Source organism: Athene noctua, chromosome 22, assembly GCF_965140245.1.
Source record: "Athene noctua chromosome 22, bAthNoc1.hap1.1, whole genome shotgun sequence".
NCBI lineage: Eukaryota > Metazoa > Chordata > Aves > Strigiformes > Strigidae > Athene > Athene noctua.
In genome coordinates this window covers 2208328-2229370 of record NC_134058.1, presented here as the reverse complement: position 1 = coordinate 2229370, position 21043 = coordinate 2208328, and the positions used below count along the sequence as shown (strand labels likewise).

The 21043-nt window shown below is 39.3% G+C and overlaps 1 protein-coding gene across 2 annotated transcripts in view; it reads left to right on the top strand.

Annotated features, from left to right (window-relative positions):
• The window catches only part of SKI (SKI proto-oncogene), a 114223-nt gene that overhangs the window by 8042 nt on the left and 85138 nt on the right, over positions 1 to 21043 (top strand). The gene's annotated exons all lie outside the window — the stretch shown is intronic.

Here is a 21043-nt window from a genome sequence, read left to right as displayed (position 1 = left end):
TTGAATTGTAGAGACTCTGTCGATAGAAACCCGTCAGTTACTAGGCTAATCTATTTTAGGTGAGTGACCATAGAACACTTTATTCAAATTGGCCTTCACGTACAGGAAGTATTACTTCAGAATGTAGTAATATAGTGTGGTTTTATTTTAAATTCGTCAATTACAGTGTGCGTGTTAATGATACTTTTCATTGGATAATACCTACTTTGTTTGCATATGTTTTCTGAATCTGGGTAGTACACATTTGTAAATCTGCACCACTTTTTAAAATGCTATTCCACTCTCAGTCTCTAATACAGTCAGTATGTATGTTCTTGGAAAATAATTAGAGAAGCAAGTTTGCCCTGAAAAGATGTGCTCTGGTCCCTTACCTTCCTCATTTACACCTTGTGTAGTCTTGTATGTCTTTTATATTTCATTGGCAGTGTAGAGATTCAGATTATTACTAAAATCACCTGTTCTCATATCTTCTGGAACATATGAGGTTAATTTGAAGCTTTGGGGCTAGTTCTACAGTTGTCACTCAAACAATCAGCTGGCTTAGTAATTGGAACCAGTTCACCCACAAACCACAGAAGACTGATCGGACTTCTTCCTCTGTTGACTGACAGTACTTGCAGTCACAGAATAAAGAGACAGATTCTGCACCAGAATATATCGGTGTTGAGGCAAAGTAGATTCACGAAGCTTGTGGCCTCACCTGGCATTTACAGGACTGTGCCGAAGCTGAGAGCGAAACCTGTAGTTTTGCTACTGCAGTATTTTCATTTTGCTCATTAACGAGGTGTTGGTTTCAGAGCCCTTTGCTGGTGCTCTGATCCTGATGGATCTTACTGAATGGGGCGATAGTTTCTGCAGCAGGGACCTGGCTTCAGACTGAAAGGATTTTGTCTGCTGGTTGCTACACGCAATGCCAGGTTTTAAGAGTCTTCCTCTATTTAGGATTTGTCAGTTATTTTTTTCATCTTATTTTTTTACTGATGAGGAAATACATCTAAAGTTGGGATAAGGGTCAGCCTTTTTTTCTGATGCAAGTTCAAGGACAGTAAACTTGGCCTCAGAATTGTATCAGGTGCAGGGGCAGTTCTTCCAGTGTGCGTATTGCTGGTATTGGGCAAGCCTGCTGGCTGGTAGAGACTGGCCACTGCACTGAGCTAATTATTTTACTTGGACTTTTGGTTGGATGAGGTAACAAAAACACTAATACAAATTCAAGCTCTGATCCTGTCAGTGTTTCATGGACACAGAGCTCTGCTGGAAGCCAATGGGAATTCCCATGTGTGGAGCTCTTATCGTTGGCTCCATCTATGGTTTGGTTGCTACCACATAAAATTGGGCTTCTCCAAGCAGGGAATGTGTATTAAAGCAGCCTGATAAGCTGCACAGTCGTATGTTCTGTTAAATGAGACAGGTCCTGCCACCCTTACTCATGTTAAATAGTCTTTACTTGTTTTAACAGTCTTATTTAAAAAGTCAGGGAAAACGTACATGAGGATAGAGATTCTGTGTGTATGTAAAAATTGCAGCATCATTCTGTATGCTGGAGATAAACAGCAAAGGAGCTAATCAATAACTTGGTCTCTGGCTTTGTTGTTTATTGATTTATGTACAGTTACCTTTGCACATGTTTTGGAGAAAATGTGACTTTTATGTTTGGTTTTCTGGTTTGCTTTTTTTTTTTTTTTAATTGAAGCTGTTTCTGTTTTGGTATGAGAATCAGTTGCAGGAAGCACAAGAATTGCTTAGGCTTTAAGAATTAAAAGGCAGCAGCAACATTAACAAAATAAGAAACAAAATAAGATACAGCCTAGTGCTTGTCTTTTCCTGTGGAAGATTTCCGAGATATATTCAGAAGACGTGTACCCCTGTGCTTTGTTCCTCATCCTCTGTTCAGTCAATGGTATCGTTTTATAGAATAAGGTCATTGACTTGGATTGCTTCTTGGTTTCTCAACCCTTTTCACCAGCCAGTTTGTGTAATGTCTGTCTGAAACATTGAGTAAGGGCATTGAAATAGCAGACAGGATATCAAGTGTTCGGAAGTCTGGGTTAAGTATAACAGACAGTTCTGGCTGGTGAAAGGGGAGCAGCCCCTTGTGCTTGGTTACAGATCAGTCTCTGTGGAAACAGCAGACTCTGGTCTTTGCGTCCCTGTTACAGCTTTTCCCCTCTGTTCCCTCCACACCCATATAATTAATTGTGTGTGGGTGCACCTCTTTTCTAGAGATGTCTTCCTTGTTTCTTAGTGGCACAGAATTGTGTGTAATAATGTCTCTTTCTAAGGATTACATAAGTTGAAGATGATTTCTCCACTGGGAGAATTATGCAAGTTTAAACTGAAATGTATTTAGAAAGCTTTTATGTATGTGTTTTCTGACTCGCAATGCAGAGGGTGATTTATTTGCATCCTTAATTGGACAACATCTGTTAGGGTTGGAAGAAAAACCATTTCATATCTTTTCACTGTCATATCTTGCATTTTTATGAAGTCCCCTGCTGCCTCCACTTCCTACATTCCTGTGTTACAGGCTCCGATTCTTCATACCCAGGTAGAGTCAGCCAGGTACTCAAGCTGGATTTTTGGTGTTATGTGCCAGTGGTACTGTTAAAATCGCCAATAGGACCACATATTTTCTTTCAGTTTTTAGATTTTCTATAAGAAGTTGTTGCCTTTATTACCATTAAACAGTAGATAATGATGGTGAGGCTTCCCAATTCTGTCAGTGAAGAAAGAGTCTAAAATATTTCAGTACTGCTGCTCTTAGTAATCTTTGACCATTTAGTAGAAACTTCCCGGCTGCTTTTCAGCAAAATTAAACTGGTTTGTGTCACTTTAATACAGAAAAAAGCTACTGCAGTCAAGTGCGTTTATTGAACTTGAAGAGGCCAAAGTAACTTCTTGCTTAAATGTGAACTTCTGCATGAGGTTATTTGTGTGACTCTGTCGTGCAGTCCGAAATCTGGCAGCACAACCCTTATCCGTTTCAGTGGGGGGGCTGCACGCATCTCAAGAGCTGTCCATGCAGTTCACATGGCAGAAAGAGGATCATGATAGTAATTTTATTTCTATTATTATGTAATACTGGAGTGCTGCGTATCTTGGACTGCATATGTAATGCTTGTAGGTGCTGTTCCCAGGATCTAGTTAACAAAATTAATCCTGCTGAGTATTAAAAAATACAGGTTAAGCGGAGATCCTGCTGCTTACTAAAACAGAGATTATAGTAGCACCAATTAGAAGCAGTGAATTACTTAAAATAATTTTAAAACCTTCTGTAATTACTGAATTTCTCTAGGTTCTCTATTTTTTGACAACCCCAAAACCCCAAACCGAACCAAAAATCCTCAAGATTGTTCAGGATGACATATTTATACCAGTAAAATAAGTTTTATAGCTTTTATACAGAGTAATGGGCTAGAAAGGCAGAAAATAGACAATATTAAGGCTACAATGTGGTCTGATTTCAGTAACCTTCGTTGATGTCATGGATTTCAGATTTATACTTTTGTTGTTAAGAATTTCTCATGAAATTATATGTTAAGCATGCTTTTCTGAAGTACCATCATTCCACAGTTGAAAAACTTATGAGTTGAAAGATAATGGAGTGTCATTCAAGAAAAAAAAAAAAAAAAAGACTTCGCCATTCTTAACTCCCCACTAGCAGTTTCAGTTTATTCAGTGGGTGTGAATTATCTCACCCATGCTGGTATGATTTAGAAATATTCCTTTGAAATAAATGTATTTAGAGCAGTGCGGAGCTGCTGTGAGAAGTAAATCAGATTCAAAAGAGTACAGACTGCCGCATCAGGTCCGTTATTGGTATTTCTTTGTTCCCATTCGCTAACAAGAAACATGCCATGCAATGAGTCCTTGCACTAATATACCCAAAGATTTAGTTTTGTTTGGTTTTTTGCCTTTTTTTTTTTTTTTTCCCCCCCCACAACTGTATTTTTTTGCAAAACCAGTGAGGCCAAATAATCTTTGGAGCATGTTCAGCAGTAGATAGGGATATAAGTGGTGAAGAGGTGTGAAGTGCTCCATTATACTGATCAGTGGATGTGTTCAAAGGCCTTGGCCCTCACAGCATCCCAAATTAGGAGTTCCTTTTTTAAAAACTTAACTTCTAGAAATATATTTATGTGGAAATCTTTTTTATAGTGGCTTCATTGATCCTTCTTTAGCCCTATTGATTTTCAAGCAAAGATTGTGTATGTGATAGTACTAAATTCTGAAGGAAACCCCCCTATATATTAGCATATAATTTTTATATTTTAAATTATGATATAATTTTATTATATAAATTGTGTGAATACAAATAGAAAAATTGGTGATTTGGAGGGGAAAAGGAATAGAAGTGTTGGCAGTGCTGTAACTACTATTTGCTTGTATTTACCATATGACTTGCATCATTATTTATAGCATTAACTTATCCATGTGTCTTTTAAGTAAATTTGGTCTTTTTGCAGTATTTTTAACAATTAACCTAGCTGTGATGAGGCTTGAATGAATATCATCTGCACACCTGTTTAATATTAAAGATCAGGCATTCAGTGCTTTGTGGCTTTAGCTTGAAATTCAAGTTGCTTTGAGTCATCCCTTTCGTCTTTTGTTTGGGTGGAAAAAAGGAGTGGCAGTAAACGGCCTGCAGCTAAGAAATGAAAGAGTTGAATTAGGTTTTAGAAATGTTAGTCTTGGCATTTGGGACATTTGCATTTGTACAGATCGTCACGCTTCGCTTTATTTTGAGTTTAGCAGTTCAGTGCTCAGGATGAAAAATGTTACATATCTCTTTCCCAGTTACGCGACACATGCATACTACTCTGGAAGAGTGGGAAGGAGCTGGAGTGTGAGATGTGGTTTCACATGTCGACCAGATTACGAGTAATAGCAGCCTATGGATTATTGCCCCACCTGTAGTTTCCACGCTGTGCTGCACAACCAACTCAGTTTTCTTCTGACAGCAGCTTCTAATTCTATGAACTAGAGGACAGTCCAGTCTTTAAAAACTACAATGAGTCAATGACACAGAAATTGCTAAGAAAAACATTGCAGTGTCTCTTTGTTTCATTAGATTTTGGTTTTGTTTGTAGAGCTTTATGGGTTCAAGTGTAGCTATAGGAGAAGCTGTACTAACAAAACGGAGGGGACGGTATGTGGGAAGTTAGCAGCAGGAATATCTTCCCCTGGTATCACTGAGTATTGTGTAAACACCCATCACTTGTGTTAAATTACTGAATTGCCTTAATGTGCAGAGTTATATTTATGTTTTTATAGTTGTGTAGATGAGGTTTAACTTTTAGCATTATAGAAGAGAGAGAATATTTTAAATGACTCTGTGGTCTAGACCTTGAGTGTCTTTAATCAGTTTATTTTGCCTGGTATGCAGTGGTATTATTCTTATAATCCACTTGACATTAGCGTAGTTGTGCTGTTATGCAAACTGCCAGGAACTGATTCAAATGGAAGAAATAGGAGCTTCTTTGAAAAAGACCCTGAATTATAGTCATTGTTGGACCTGATGCCTTGCCTTAATTCAGGGAAGATCGAGCTCTGGGGTTGTTTTGCTCTGTGGTTTGACTCCAGTGAAGTCAATGGACTTGGTCCAAGTTTATCAAAAAGTGTCTTAGAGTGGAAATCACTTGTCATAGCTTATGAATGCAGCCAGTTTTTCCTCACTGGCTATAATTTGAGGGTCAAATTCTGCTGAGATTTTTACAAGTGAAAATCTAGGGTAATTAATGGGATTTGATCAGAGGTTATATTGTCGGAAATCTGCTTCTACATTTAAATTCTACTCTTGCAAATTTACATGCAAATTTATAATTTAGGTTTCTAAAAATTTATCAAGTTTGCCCTTATTAGCTGGACTAATTTATTGGTGCAGTCTTATTGTAACTTGATTTCATTTCAGTAGATTCATGCTAAACTTCATCTATTTCTTTGTTTCTAAGAGGGATGTTCATTCATACTCTCCTTAAAGAGCAGCTGGATCCCATCTTAACAGATGTGAAAACACTTACATTGAAGTTGCTGTATTATTTTTTTTCTGCGTTTTTTTCCTAGAAAAAAACTCGTTTATTAATTAGGTCCCCCCCTCCCTTTTGAACTTTTTTACTCCCTCAGTCAAAATCAGAATCCCCTGTGACATCAGAATTAATTGCTGTAGACTGTTTTGATGTCACAAAATGAGCACAAGGTTTCAGGGAAAAGAATTACGGAGACACATGGATCCTGTTTCAAACAAATTTGTTAAGTAAGAAAAGGTTGCTTAATTTTTGTTTTCATTTTAAAAATGGAAGCAAATACTTTAGATTGTAATTGTGAAGTAAAAATTGAGTTGCTCCAAATTCACCCCGCAAAATCTACCTCAGTAATCATGTGCGAGATTCTCTAAATTGGCGTTCTGTAAGTTCTTTTTTGTCAGGGGAGAACTGCAGTTCTGTAGGCCCAAAACTGAATTGCTACCCTGAAAAAACTTTTTAAATGGCTGGCATGGCAGATCCATGTTCTAAAGTAGTAGCTTGCAGAAGTAAGTTTATAATTACTGTCTCAGCTTCTCCTCTTCCTGCTCTTTTGGACTGACTGGTGACTTTTTTTTCTGGGATGGGGGTGTTTTTGTTTTTTGGTTTGTTGGTTTGTGTTGTGTTTGTTTTTTTTTTGTTTTTTTTTTTTTCCAAGCTCCTTCTGTAGGCTTCTTGCCCAAGTGCATTTTGGGATTTCCCTTTTGCTGAATGAGCTGCTTGTTTGAGAAGGAGGAAGTAAGGTCCCTTCTGGATTAGGAGGGAATGGGGGTGGAGGGTGTGGAACTGTCCTGTTTCATATGCAAAGCACACTGAACTGAAAAAAAAACCCACATGAAAACCTTTTAACAAAACCATCCATGTCACAGACTGGCAGAGCAGCTGCTGGCTTTGTTAGGGAGAATATTAATGTTTGAAAGACTTGCAGAACCTTTTAAAAATTGAGATAAAGGATGGAATTTATTTTTTTTAAGATATGAGCTGAGGTAAAAAAAGAAAATCTCCTTATCGATATCTGTGAATGGAATGTGCTATCAACTGATGTGATACCAACTTCCACAACAGTCATGAGCTCAGTGTGATACATTGTTATGATCTACTCTTTTCTTTCTGAGATTTGAATGTAAAAATGACCCTGATTCTTCAGTTGCTCAGGTCAGTATTACAGGCAAGTAATTTGACTGCAGTTAAATTTCTTCTGCTTGGCCTAATAAGTGATCTAGCAAAAGGGAAAAAAAGTGGCTTCTCCAATCTTAACGGAATGTTGCTTCAGCTGGGAGCGGTAAAATCTGTGCAACAAATGAGGAGTCCAGTGTTGAAAATTTTCTTCTTTTATTTTTTTTTTGCCTCAGTGATTGTTAATCAAGAATCAGATGGGGAGATTTCCTTAACATGGAAAAGTATGAAGGATAACTGGGCTTTGCTCAGTCGTCTGCAGCCGTCCTTCCCCTTCCTGGTCAGGTCAGCAGGAGATCAATTAAAAAACAGTTTAAGGTAAAAAAACCCCGACCAGTCAAACAAAAAAAATCTCAAACCCTTGCTTGTATTTGTCTCATTAAAGATATCATAATAATGATTAGTGTTAAATCCTGTTTAATGCAGATGCAACCCCCCCTCCCCCCCATTTTATTACTCAGCCTTATTTGTCAAAGCAAATACTAAAGCAGAGCATTGTACTGGCCTAAGGCTGCAGCGTCTCTGTTGTAGCTGCTAGTGTGGCAGTGGTATCAGCAGCATCTATCTCAGCACGAGCACTGTGAGGCTCACCCTGTGGCCATTCCTGTTGCTGTTTGTGAGATTGTGAGTGTTTCCATTTCTGGAATAAATGGGGGCTGCTGCTAGATTATAAAGTTTCTTCTTGGACTGTTGGTATAAGAAGCTTCACTTGAGAAAGCAGGTTATTAAAAGGAACAACTCATAGCACTGGCCTTTCATTTCAGGATAGTTTATAAGTAGTAAACTTGATGGCGATCTCGCGTAATCCTGTTTTAGTAATGGTGCAACCCCAGGCATCAGAAGTGTTCTGATGGTTTTATCGGTAGCTGTATATAAAATCCTTTTGCCTCGAGATAAATAAGTCTTTCGTATTGTTTTTATTTTTCTAATTTAGAAGATCAGAAATTATAGAAGTTGATAATGTAATAATAACGACACTTGTCAACGGCCGAAGTATCTCTCTGACATCAGTACAGCGTTCGAGATAGAAGGAAGTGCTCTACTGCAGGCCTAGCAGATTTCTGGTTTGTATGCTGAACTCATTTTCCTGCACAGCGTTTTCAAATGCTGTAGAATCTCATATTTTGAAAAGGGAAGTGTGTTAGCATCATTTCTGCAGTGGTAACCTTCCAAATGTGGGTAGGTATGAACTTTTGCTGTAGTGTCTTCCTGTGTCTGTTAACCAGCCTGAAACAATGAGGCCATTTTGTTGTGGGAAGGTTGTGTTCTTGACTCTGAATCCATATCCACTTAGATTTAAAAAAAAAAAAAAATCATAATTTTAACACCCTTGGAGCAGGGCTTTTGACAGACTAGTTTCATCCTGCACACTTTGGGTCATTTATGAACAATATAGCTGGCAGATAATTGCATGTTTTCCTTGACTTTAGTTGATCTTAGAGCCAAAAGGGTTTTTTTTTCCTGCTACAGGTCTGAAAGTTTTCTCAAACCTTTCTTTAAATTCATGCTAAATTTAGTGGCAGAAATGGGCAGACATTGATATTTTTCCTCCTACAGTTACTGAAATGGAGGTATTCGGGGCTTTTTGAGCAGAAATGGATTCTCTTGGACGTAAACCTCTTTTTGAGAGTGAGTGAGAGGTGTATGTATGAGTAGACAGGAGTGATCACAAGTTAAAGTAGAGGAATAGGATGGTTGTAAAACATTTGCTGGGGTTCTGAAAGTTACTATAGGAATATTAACTGATTGGAATCAGTTTTGTTCTGATGTTCTTAACAAAAAAAATGTTGAAAATCTCAGTTGAAAATTCTGTTTCATTCAGAAACAGCCATTGCTTTTTCTTATTACCCTTATTTTACTTAGCTGCCTTCTGCACAAGGAAGTGCTTGTGTGATGCCCAAGCCATTCCCATTCCTCACTGAATGATATGCAAATCTAGTCAATTAAGCAGGGGGGATTTAATTAGCAGTTTAAGTTCATGTGTGAAGTGTCTTGCCTTAATTACTTAACAGTTTTGTTGCAAATTTGCTAAGTTTTTTTCCCACAGAACTATCAAAACTGTGATTTTTTTTTTTTTTACCCTTTCTGTGTAACATTTTCAAATACTGAGTATTGCCCAGTACGTTTGACCTTTGTACTTCTTCTGTGTGTGTGTGTCCCTCTATTTATAAAGCTCTTCTCAAAACTGTGGGGACGAAGCAAAACTATGATTATTGTCTCAGAGTAGAATAATGCATTTAAAAAAAAAAAAAAAAAAGAAAAAAATTAAGGATTTTTGTACTTAAAATTTGGAGTGAAAGGCTATTTATTAGTTGTCCTTTGTAGCTAGAAGACACCAATGCAGTAGTATCTGTGTAACTGCCTAATATGGTTGTCATGCATGATACTAAATGTTTGCTTTTATTCCACATTCTGTCCGGACAAGTTGCGTTTCTACACCACTGCAGACTGTCAGTATGTTGCTGTGTCAGTGGGGTTGCAGTGATGCAAGTAACTCGGTATTAATACAAACAAGAATACTTCTGTGCTGGTGCAAAATGTGGTGGCTTTTTATTTCACATCTTATCTGGAATATCTGAGCATGTGAGAGTGGCACCTTTTAATTCTGTGATACTTGGAAGGCTATCCCTGCCCTTCTGATTTATATATCGGGATGGTGCTGTCTTGTGGCCTTATGTTTGGTTTCTTAAAACATTAAGGGTGAGAAAATGTGCTATGGAATGATGTGGTATCGCCCATTACTGTATCACCATTCGTATGACTTATATATACATCAAGACTGTAAATCAGATTATTGATTCCTGTAGCTTCATATTTTATTACTTCTCAGTTTGATATTGATGGTTGTATTCTTGAACTGATAACTGAAGCAAGAGGACTATTTCTGAGAAAATACTTTGTTCAAAAGGCCCAGTATATTTATTAGATTGTGAAATCACAAGAAAAATACTGTTGAGTTTAAATGAATCCCCTCATAGTCTGGCCCAGGACCACCTGAGACTCCAGCTAGTTTTGTTGGTTCTTCTCTTCCTGCCTTCCCCTCCTTAATTCCCCACTCTTCTGCCCCCCCAGAGTGAGAATCTCTGGGAATGGTAGAATTAAGGCAAATACTTAGGACACAGAGGAAACAAGATTAATTTCTATAAATTACTCCCTTAATAACCCCAAATCACATTTGAACATATCCCAGGACAGATACAAGTATGTGACCCTCCCTTCCTCTGGCTCAGCACAGCAGATGGTCTAGCATCCTGGCACATTGCAATTTTTAGTATATCTGGGTGCAGTTCTGCTGTTTTGATACCAATTTTCATCAACAAATAGTATTTATCCCTATGATGGCAGATACATCAAAGCCAGATACAAACTGCAAAGCAAGGTTTATCATCTGTTCTCGTTGAGGCATACTGTCTCTGGAGAAGAACCTGGCTAACTTCATGCACTTAGCCTGTAGGTATTTCTCTTCTTCGCTCCCCACCTCCTTTCCTGAAGTTGCCAAATACTGGGGATGCCACTATACATGCACACGAAGAAACAGGAGTGATAACTCCTGGAAGGACTGCAGGATATCTAGCTGTGAAGCACCGCGCTGTAAAGCAGCTTTTGGCTTGGAAGGTGCTGTTCTGGTACAAAGAGTTTCCCCTGACCTCCCAGCTGCACTATTTTAAATGTTGCACTTTACATAACAGCTGCCTCCTCTGTCTTGAAAAGTATCTCTAGGCAGTAGTCAGGTGGTAAGTGAAGGGGTTTAAGAATCTGGATGGCTGTGTAGGTTGGATGCTGACGTTCAATATGATAATCTGTTGTTACCAAGCAGAAGCAAAGCTTGCTCCTTGGGGCAGTGGTAGCATGCAGTGATCCCGTGGTTTGTTCAAGGACCCCATTCTCATTATGGTCAACCACTGATGGTTCTTGCAATTTGAGGGTGACACAATGGGAATATGTGGGAGGTCAGGGAAGAAGGGTGCTGGGTGACAGGATGTTGAGCAGGGTTTACTCAGAGAAATGCTTGGGAGTACCCGTGGTGCTCTACAGCTTCAATAGTGGCTCCTAAGGGCAACAGGTAGTGTGGTTGGATGGTAGAAGGGTTTTTGTCGCAGCCTGACTCTGCTGCTGCAGGACTGAGCCATCGTGAACTCTGATACGTTGAAGAGCCATTCTCTGATGGACTGAAAGTGTCCATCTGTTTGTGTCTCATAGCAATATGCTGATTGTGATTCCTTTTACTGCTTGTTGGCTCCAGCTTTCAATTGGTGCACGTGTACATGTACATACATGGAGGAAAGGCTGGGGAGGAGCAAGAACAACGTTTTCACTTATCACTGAATCACAGATTTACAGGTATTATCCAGTGATTGATTCAAAGGATCTGTTCTTTAGGAACTGACATAACTTTTTTGATTTTTTCCAGCAGTAGAGTTAGAAATTTTGCTCACGTGTCTTTCCACAATGCACAAGCTGCCTTTAACTTTGCTGTATAGTCGATAGTGTGGTAGTGACATCCTCAGTTTAAAGCTTTTGGACTTGAAAATGGGGTTTCTACTAACCAGGAGTTTGAGACACATGGATAAGAAGGTACTGCGGTAGTTCTAGTGACTCTCACATTGTGCATTTTGTGTAGATTTAAAATCACTTTAACACACAGATTACAGTCTGCAGTAGCAGTGTTGTTAGAATCACTTTAGTCAGCAGACATCCAGCCTGGGCAAAGGGCTAGGATGCTTGTGTTTCCTTGAGGTCCTGTGATTAAAGGATCCTGATGGAAGATTTACTGTAGCACCATATGATGGGAAATTCACCCTATCAGTAATTCCTTTTCTGAAAACAGAAGAAACATTTCTAAACCTGAACTCCTCATTTCATACAACTGCTTTTGTAAATTGCTTCTGTGAGCCAAAGCTGTGTTAGAAAGAAAGAAAAAAAGTACTACAGTTCTTACACTTAAGATTTCAGTCCTTGCTGTATCTCCACCACCCCAACCCCAACTATTAGTGAAAATGTCAAGGAGTACTGTGAGACAAAGTACTTCTCCCTTTCCACAGAGTTGCAGTACATTTTATATTATCCTGTCGACGTCTTCCTAATCACAATGTAAGGGTATCCAGAAGGCAAAAGTAAACAAAACACATGGAGTCAACTGACCTGTTTGGTTTTCAAATAAAAGTGTAAATGCTGTGATTCAGAGTTTACATTTTACTTTTAAATATCATACCACTTCTAAAAATGTAATAATAAATAACATCCACCTTTTAATTGGATGTGTTCATTCCCTCATTTTTTCTGCGCTCTTTCAAGCTAGGTTCTGGAGGCACTTTCTTCAAATTTATTAATCTTATTAAGATCCTGTGTTGGCGCCAGGATACTTTTTAATAGAATTTCTTTCCAGTTCAGCAAGGGCAACCCTTTTGTTGAACCTTCTTTTGGGTAGTGTTCCCATGTGCTGCGAAGGCGCTGACACATGACCTCGTTACACATAGAAAATCCTAAATGTCCTGCCCCTTGCCAAACCTATCACAAAACTACCCATCACTCCCTTTTCAGGATCCCAGATGGTAAATAGCAGCAGGAGGTGAAAGGGGAGCTTTGTCTCCATTCTGAGTCCTGTTTTAAGTATTCTGTGTCTGTCTGTATCCCTCTGCTTTTCCCACTCTGCCCATAAATTAGCAAGCCAGCTTTTCTGACAGGGGAAGACAAAATGTCCATAAGCTGCAGTAACATCACCTACTCAAGATGACGTTTTTGAACAGTCTTCAGTTTCATTTTATCTGATTGTGATCTCCATTTGGGTAGAACCTCTGGCTGGCTGGCTCACTGCAGTATTCAGGGAAATGCAGCTTTTACCAAGTATCAGGCTGCAATTTATAATTTCTGTGCCATCTTCAAAAAAGAAAGCATCGTCACATTGAAGTTTACCTACACCCTGGGTGGCTGAGCTCTGATTATGTAAAAAAAAACCCACCAAAACAAACCAACCAAAGAAACAAAACCCCAACCCCCAAACAAACAAACAAAAAAAGCCCTGTGACAAAGATATGGTTGTCTTCTACTGTTTTTGTAGAGCCAAAGTTGCAAGAGGAGCAGCAGTTCTGGTAGATGGGGTGCTCTGGGAGCAGCTGGCTTCGGGAGCGTATAAAGGGATTTATTAGGCAGGCAGTGAAAGGAGCAGGGATCTGGTCAGTGGATACAGCAACAGAGACGGAGCTGCCGTGCAAATCTGTGACCATTTTTAGAAGCTGTGCTTGGCTCTTAGGATTCACCAAGCAGGATATTGTCTCTGCACACTCTTCCCATGGAGTTTCCCTAAGCGGCAACAATTTCCTCTCACTTTGTGCAGGAAAGATGTGGGCTTTTGTTCGGGGGGAGGGGGAGTATGAACTCTTGCTAGTGTTGCTTGGAATAATCTTGGTAGTATCTGTATTGAGATGATAGCTAGGTATTCGTGGTTGGTTTGGGGTGGTAGGTGTGAAGGATATGTAAAATTTATCCACTGATCATCAAAAGACAGTATCAAATCCAAGTATGTGTACAAGAATAGGAAACGTGATCATTTTTTTTGCCATGCTACTTAGAGTTTTCATATTGTGTGGATCTAGTGGCTTCTACTAAAAAGCACTGATTTATGCTAGCTGAGTATATGTCCTTGTTTGCTGGGGACAGGTTGTTTGCTTTTCCTTAATTAAGATACTGCATTCTCCTTAGCCCCTTATAATTCCAAAACCATCCTGCATTCATCCTGAACCTGAAATCTGGCAGCTTTGTCAGTGTGAGATTAGTCTTTCCTCTGACCTGGGCTGCAGCTGAAGTAATGACTTTCCAGTTTCAGCTGATTGGAAATCAGAGACTGGTGAACTGAAATACTGAAGACTTAATGAATTCCCTGGATTCCCTGGAGGTTTTTTGGTACATCTTTATTTTAAACTGTTGAATATTAATGAGGAAAGGGGAGTGGGAGTGCAAGGCCTGTTTACTCTCTGGTACTTGAAAGGGGTATTCTTTTTTGTTTGTTTGTTTCATTTTATGTTGCAAATATTGTAGAAATCCTGTGTGGTTGCCAAGTTTCTACCTAGCCTTTGGATGCCAAGTGATTTTGGCTGGGAAGCTGCTGGGAGGGATTTAAAGCAACATTGCCTCTTTTTGCAAACGTTGTGGCTCTCAAACCTACAGCGAACGCACCTTTGACCGTTTTTAAATGAACCTTCATTTTTAAGTGGTGAGAAGGATTATGAGGGAGAGAGGGAAGAGCTCATGTGTGTTTTGCTCTGTTTTCTGGGTAAGAATGCTCTTCTTTCCACACTGTAAGTTAATTAGCAAAGGTTTTTTTTCCTCCTCTGGGATCTCCTGTGTTTCTCCTGACCTGTAATTCTATGTATAGTCATCAAGTAAAATAGATCTGATGGGCTCAGTTCTGACACGTTGTGTTTTGACAGCACATTTTGTTCGTGCTGAGTCAATACTTTTGAAGCCGTAGTTGCTTGGTCACTTTAATTTGACATACACCTAGTTGCTGCCAAAACTCCTTTTGGCTTCTGCCCTAACACCAGCCTACTGTTCCTGTCACCTTCTTTGACTGTCACTAGTGCTTTTATGGCTGCACAATGTGCAACAACTCACCAGGGAATCAATCTGCCTGAAAATTAGTCATTATATAAGGGAGAGTCACAAAAATTAACTGAACAAATGTGTTGTTGAGTGTACAGAAGAAGCAGGTCAGGGTGGGTTGGTTGGTTTGTTCACTGGCATTAAGTAGTATTATTATTTGAGATTGCCAAAGGTGTGAAAGTTTCAGTTAAAAGTATGGTTTACATGTTGGTGCTTTATCCTTTCCTAAAAACAAACAATATAAGGAACAGACCAGCAAGGGTGGGAGTGTGGACTAGATAGAATCAAGTAGTATTTCAGCCTTACCTTCTGTAATTTGTTAAACTTTTGTGTAGTAGATGTGGCTGCTAAAGATTAGGTCAGTATCTTTTCTTTAACACCTTGTTAGGGTGTTGCTCTAAACCATGAGCTTCTGGGAATGCATTTTTCATTTTTTTAGATAGGCTTTTGATGGATGAAGCTGTAAAATGAATAGAAATAGTGTCTCCCTCTTCCTTTTTCCTCCTACTCAACGCTCACACACAGTCAGCCCTGGGGTCTTTTCTTTCTGTGTGGTTGGCAGAACAGAGAAAGAGAGAGAGAGAGAAGGAGACTGTCTGGGCCCCTAGTGCTGTCATGAGAAGAATAGCAGTGCTGTTACTGCTAAATCTAAAGGGACAAGCTTGTATATGTATGCTGCAGCAGCCAGCGGGCTGAATTAGTGGCATTTAGGCACTGCTAAGAGGCTAATTGAGTCACTGGTACTCGCTGATTAAACCAGCAAATCCAATAATGTATGGATGTGCATGTTTGTGTTTGGTTCTGTGCTCTCTGAAAAATAAGCATGCTAGGTTTTCTTTAACCCTTTCCAATTTGGTCGTTACTCAGTAGCTTAAGGAATATCAAAGCATCTAAATAAATGTTTTGGGGAGATTTGTCTTACCTTATACCATTCTTTTCCTCCTGCTCTGTGCAGTGGAACTGGATGAGAAGGCGTTAAACCAGTTCCATTACTGATTGCTGAAGTCTATGAGTTTTTAAAATGCCATATTAAATGAGCTTTTGGTTTAAGATGGGATAATCCAAATTGTGAGGTGACAGAAGGTAAAGAACTGAAGCCATCCGTGAGGAACGATACATCTGTGCCACGTAGGTATGACAAATGAAGCCTGTGTTGGCATTTTGGTTGGCATCCATCTCGAACCACTCCACCTTCCTCAGAATTGTGTTAGTAATGCACAGGTGGTGATTGCACCACTGCTTCTGAATATCTAATCTAGTAAATGCATAAACAACTCAACTGTCATCTATAATGATGAGGATTATGGTGTAGGTAAAGAAAATCCTAGTTTTAAGTGGGTTGTAAGGGGAGGACGTAGAGAATCTGTAAAGCTGACCTAGACTTTAATACACGCTTACGATGTATTTTCTAATCCATTGTCACTCCTGAAATCTGCCCACAGGCAGGCCCTGCTTTGCTTTTGCTCTCAGTGGTTGATATAATGATGGTGCTTGATTGACTTCAGTAGAATTATTCCTAATTTACAGCACTCTTAACTGGAGAGCAGAGTTAGATGCTTGTGTTTTTCTTTGAAGTATGCAGTGCTCTCAGGGAGGCTGTTGTGCTGAGGGCATATTGCTTTCAGTGATTCTTTTAAATTTTGTTTTTAACATTTAAGAAGAATAAGACGCCTCTCAATCTAAACCAGAAGGACATGTATGAAAAAATAGTAAGACTCATAGAGGCGAATGGTGGGTTCAGAACCTTGTGAGTCATTGCAGAGAGATTGACAGTTTGGGAACATGAACGCGGAGGAGTGAGGATGGGATGCTCAGGGACTGATGAGATAAGGGAGTCTATAAAATGTCAGCAGAGGGGTCAGCAGCAGCATGCATCTCATTCCAGAGTTAAACTCAGACATTGGGAAATGGCATTCCTTGATGGCAAACACAATCTGACAGTTCTCAGCTAGCTACACTATCCACCTCCTCCCCCCACCCCAACTGCATATCAGTGGATGCTTTGGAGATCATGTCTGTTCTTGCCTTCAAAGCAGCAACAAGAAAATATTTAAAGCCACAAGCACACCTTGGAGGCTTTTCAGGGTACGTCAGGTTAGCACGAAATTTATGTACTTTAAAATTTGTGATCCTATTCAGGCAGCTCAATTCTTGGGGCAGTCAATCTGTTTTATCTCCTATTTAGAGATTATGAAGCTTTACTCTGTAGGTAGCACTTCACTTCTGTCTTTCTTCCTCTTCTTTCCTTCTGTCTGTCTTTCTTCCTCCTGCGTATGTGAAAGAATTTCCTTCTGTTCATGGGCAGGCCTGGACTGGATCAGCTCACGGAATTAACTACATAGGAGTTTGTTCATTCCTCCTCTGAAATTACTTGGTGTTTGCTACGTATAACTTGCTCCTGGGTGGTGGGGAAGGAACTGTCCTCCCCTTGTTATTACCAGAGATGCAGGGACATAGTACTGCCTTAGTGGGTAGTGCAGAAGATTGAGTCAAGAGAAATTTTTTTTATAGTCCCAGCTCTTGATACCATTTACCTGGCTGACCTTGGGCAAGTTACTTCACCTCTCTGTGAAACAGGACTGACAGTATTTACCTCCCTGCCCAACAGGGGTGTTAAGAGGATTTTTGTGAAGCATTTTACATATATACAGGATTGTATAATTGCTCAGAATTGTTGTTTCTTTATTAATATGTATGAAAGGTGCTAAGACACTACCTCACCTTGGCCTTCACACGTAACTCATTACAGGCTTGTGGTTGCTCTAAATTTGGGTAGTGGAAGAGACAAGGAGTGTTGTCCTCAGAAGAGAAAGTGGCAAACCCAGTTTTTCCTTCTCTGATTAGCACTGTGTTAAAAGAAAAATATATTTATTCTGACTATGCAGTCCTTTGGGTAGCATTTTGGGGATGGGGCCTAGGAAGGTGTCTGTCAAGCTAAGTATGTATTATTTTTCTGTAGACCTTTTTGTGAGATTCTACTATACAGCTTATTGCTGAGGGAGAAGAGGAGAAATAGTGATGAAACGTTGTGCTATATTTTTGAATCCTGACAACTGAGCTTTGACAGGGGAATCAACGGCACAGAGACCCATGAGAAGGTTGCACAATCACTGTCTCCAGGGTGTCACTCTTGTGGCATCAAGGAAAACTTCCTCTTTTAATCAATACCGCAGTGCAGCTGTGCCGCTTTGAAAGAGCGGTCATAGCTGGGAGGGTTTCCAATTTGTAAAGGAAAGAAGGATGTGATCCTCATCTCATTTGATCTTTTACATAGAGTGGAAAAAGGGCAGGAATGTTGTAAAGGAGACCGTAGTAGACCTGTGTTGTTGAGGGAGAATTTTCTTTGGCAGAAACTGAAGAATATGGCCATAACCTTGCCTTATATGCTCTTCTTGCAAACTACAATGTGCTGAAGATGGAAATGTGGCTCAGAGTGACTTGATATGGCCATGACCTTAGTTTGAACTCCTGCACTGATTTGTAGTGGTGCTGGTGCCCATACAGCCAAACATTGGTTATTTTATCATAGATATCTGTTCCCAGATGCCACGTGAAGAATTAGTGAATATTTTTTTTAAGGTTTTATGGATGTTACTTTTGAGCTCTACCAGTATTTCATTCTGTTTCAGTTGTCCTGTCTATTAAAAAAAAAAAAAAAAAAAAAAAGGTAAAAAAGCACAACTTTTTGCATTGAGTTGTTATAAGACTTCATGTTTGGGTTGAAGTTGTTGAAAGACGTATGTGAGTACCAAGTGCTTCATACTAAGTATTCCAGCCTTGTAGGTTTGTAGGTATTCTCGGGTGATAGGAGTCAGTTGTGTAATGACAGCTATCAGATAACATCTTCTGTCCCAGCTCAGAGCCTGCAATCTTAGGTTTAGTCTACTGTGTTGGCAAGGCAAGTTTAGGTCAGATAGAAACCTGTCAAAAACTCTGATCTGAACAGACGACTGTGCTTCCTCTATTCAGGCATCTTTTAGTTTGTTCTTTTTGGCCAGAGTGTTAACACTCATTTGTAAAATCTCATTGCGCTCACTGCACACACTTGTGGGTATCATGAATGAAAAAGTGAACTTGTGATGTGAAGAAACATAAACTGATGTAGAATGGATTAAGCATCACTGTTGTTTTTACCAGTTTGTTAGAAGTTTCCAAAGTCTCTTCCACAAGTCCTACCAAATTGAATGGTTCAAGAGATGCAATGAATTTTCACACATTTTAGAGGACTTCTGTGATACCAGCTTTAATTACACTAGTAAAACATTTGCTACTCACTCTTCCCCCAAAGAAACCTCCTGAAACCCCTGCACGAATGGATTTCTGTGCTAACTGAAAATACTCAGACACGCATGGCTACCCGTCTCCCTGTTCCTTTTCTGGGATTCATTCTTGCAACTTTTTCAGCTCACACTCAGCTGAGAATTTCTAGAGGAGTTCTGTGCACTCAAGGTTTATTAGCCCGGGGTTTGCTGGGGGTTTGCTCAGTTTGGTTACAGAAACGCTTTTGGTTTTTAACTTGCAGAAGCTGTAAACTAGAAATGCTTCATACGATCAGATAGCGTCCAGTCTGCAAGTGAATCCCCTGAAGCATTCCTAGCTAGCATCTTGGTGCAGGGATTGCCTCATTTGCAGGGCTACCCCTTGTGCGCTTTGTGCCTTAGATTTCTAGATTTCCTTAAGCCATATTTGTCTTCTTGAAATCTTAGAAAGAAACAATGGTATTTTACTCTATTCATGTGACTTCCAAGCAGATACATACCTTTACTCATTGAGGCATACTTACAGGTTTCATGTGAGGTTTCTAAATTTTGTGTGTGTAATGTTTGCAGGGATTTTGTAAATGCTTGTGCTCTTATAAAGTTCTGTATTTGTGTGGTTTAAAATAAATATGCTTTACCTTTTAAGTGAATGAGCATGCTAGTGTCAACAGTTGGTGAATTATAAAAAATTCCTCATGTAACTCATTATTTACAGTTATTTACATATTCAGATTATTGTTTGGAGAAAGGAAAGTTAGTTTCAGTGGTGGAAGATGGAATGAAATTCAAAATTTTTGTTAATTGTTGTTTTGAGGGAAATAGATCTCTCTCTTCAGTACAGAACATACTTTCCTAGATTGCAAGCAACCTGCTACATAGAAAAGAGGAAAGTCGGGTTGATTTTTCACTAGAGGCAGAAGTTGCTGTCTGAATTCTCTTATTTTAAGGTTTGGGAGGTTTTTGTTGCTTGTCATAGGTCTGTGTGCTCTTTCACCCCTGATGCAACCCTGATCATGTAAGGGTCGTGTGATCACAGTGGGGTGACCTGTTCTAAACAGCCAGATGTTACATAGCTGGTGGTGACTGTTTAAAGGAGTAAGAAATTTTGTTTAACCTGTTCCTTTGTCCTCCTCTCCCACCCCACTGTTCTCTGCTCTGTATTGTAAGGGTAAGTTTGAAAAGTCTTTATGTATCTATTTTAGAATTGCATCATCAGTAGGCTTCAGGTTGAGGATTTGTGTAAATCAGAACTTTCCACAATAGTAAAAAAGTTTCACATAAAGCAAATGCTTTGTTTCCTTGTTTTAAACACAAGTGCACGGATTAGCACTTCCTCTCTGTATTTGTGGCTGACTTTTCACGTTGTCATATTCGTACTTGCAGTGAGATATGTATGTCACTTAGCACCTGATTCTCTATGCAAAGGTCCTGTCAGACAGCTTTCACCAGAAGTTATCTTTTTGTGAAGTACAAAAGATACTTTCCAATATGTTTATATGCATTTCATGGCGCTTTTGCATTACCTTTTTACTCAAGTGACAAAGAGAGTTGAGTGTAAATGAGAAATAGTTTGTACATCTCTTAGTAGGAGTAATATTGCCTTGAAAGCATCACTCAGAACAGTGCAGATGGTGGCTGGAAAGGTCTCATTCTGGTTTGAGGTTGGACTTCTTTGTAAGCAAGAGGGGAATTTGAATATGGGCAGTTACTTTATATGAAATGTGTTTTCTTAATTGCACTTGAAGATACACTGGCGTGAATGGTGCTATGAAAGGGTAAGTCTGTGGCAATAAAATAGGAATCTTGCAAATTTCTATTCTGTGAGAGGGATGCTTCTAATGGAATTGAATTGTTTAGTTGAAATTGTTCTTGTTCGAGAAAATTAGAAAGACTTCATTCCTGTCATAACAGAATTGGGTCACTGTCTTTTTTAACTGGGTCATAGGAGTTTCCAGCGTGTTTGATGAGGGTAAAGCATTAGAACAGCCC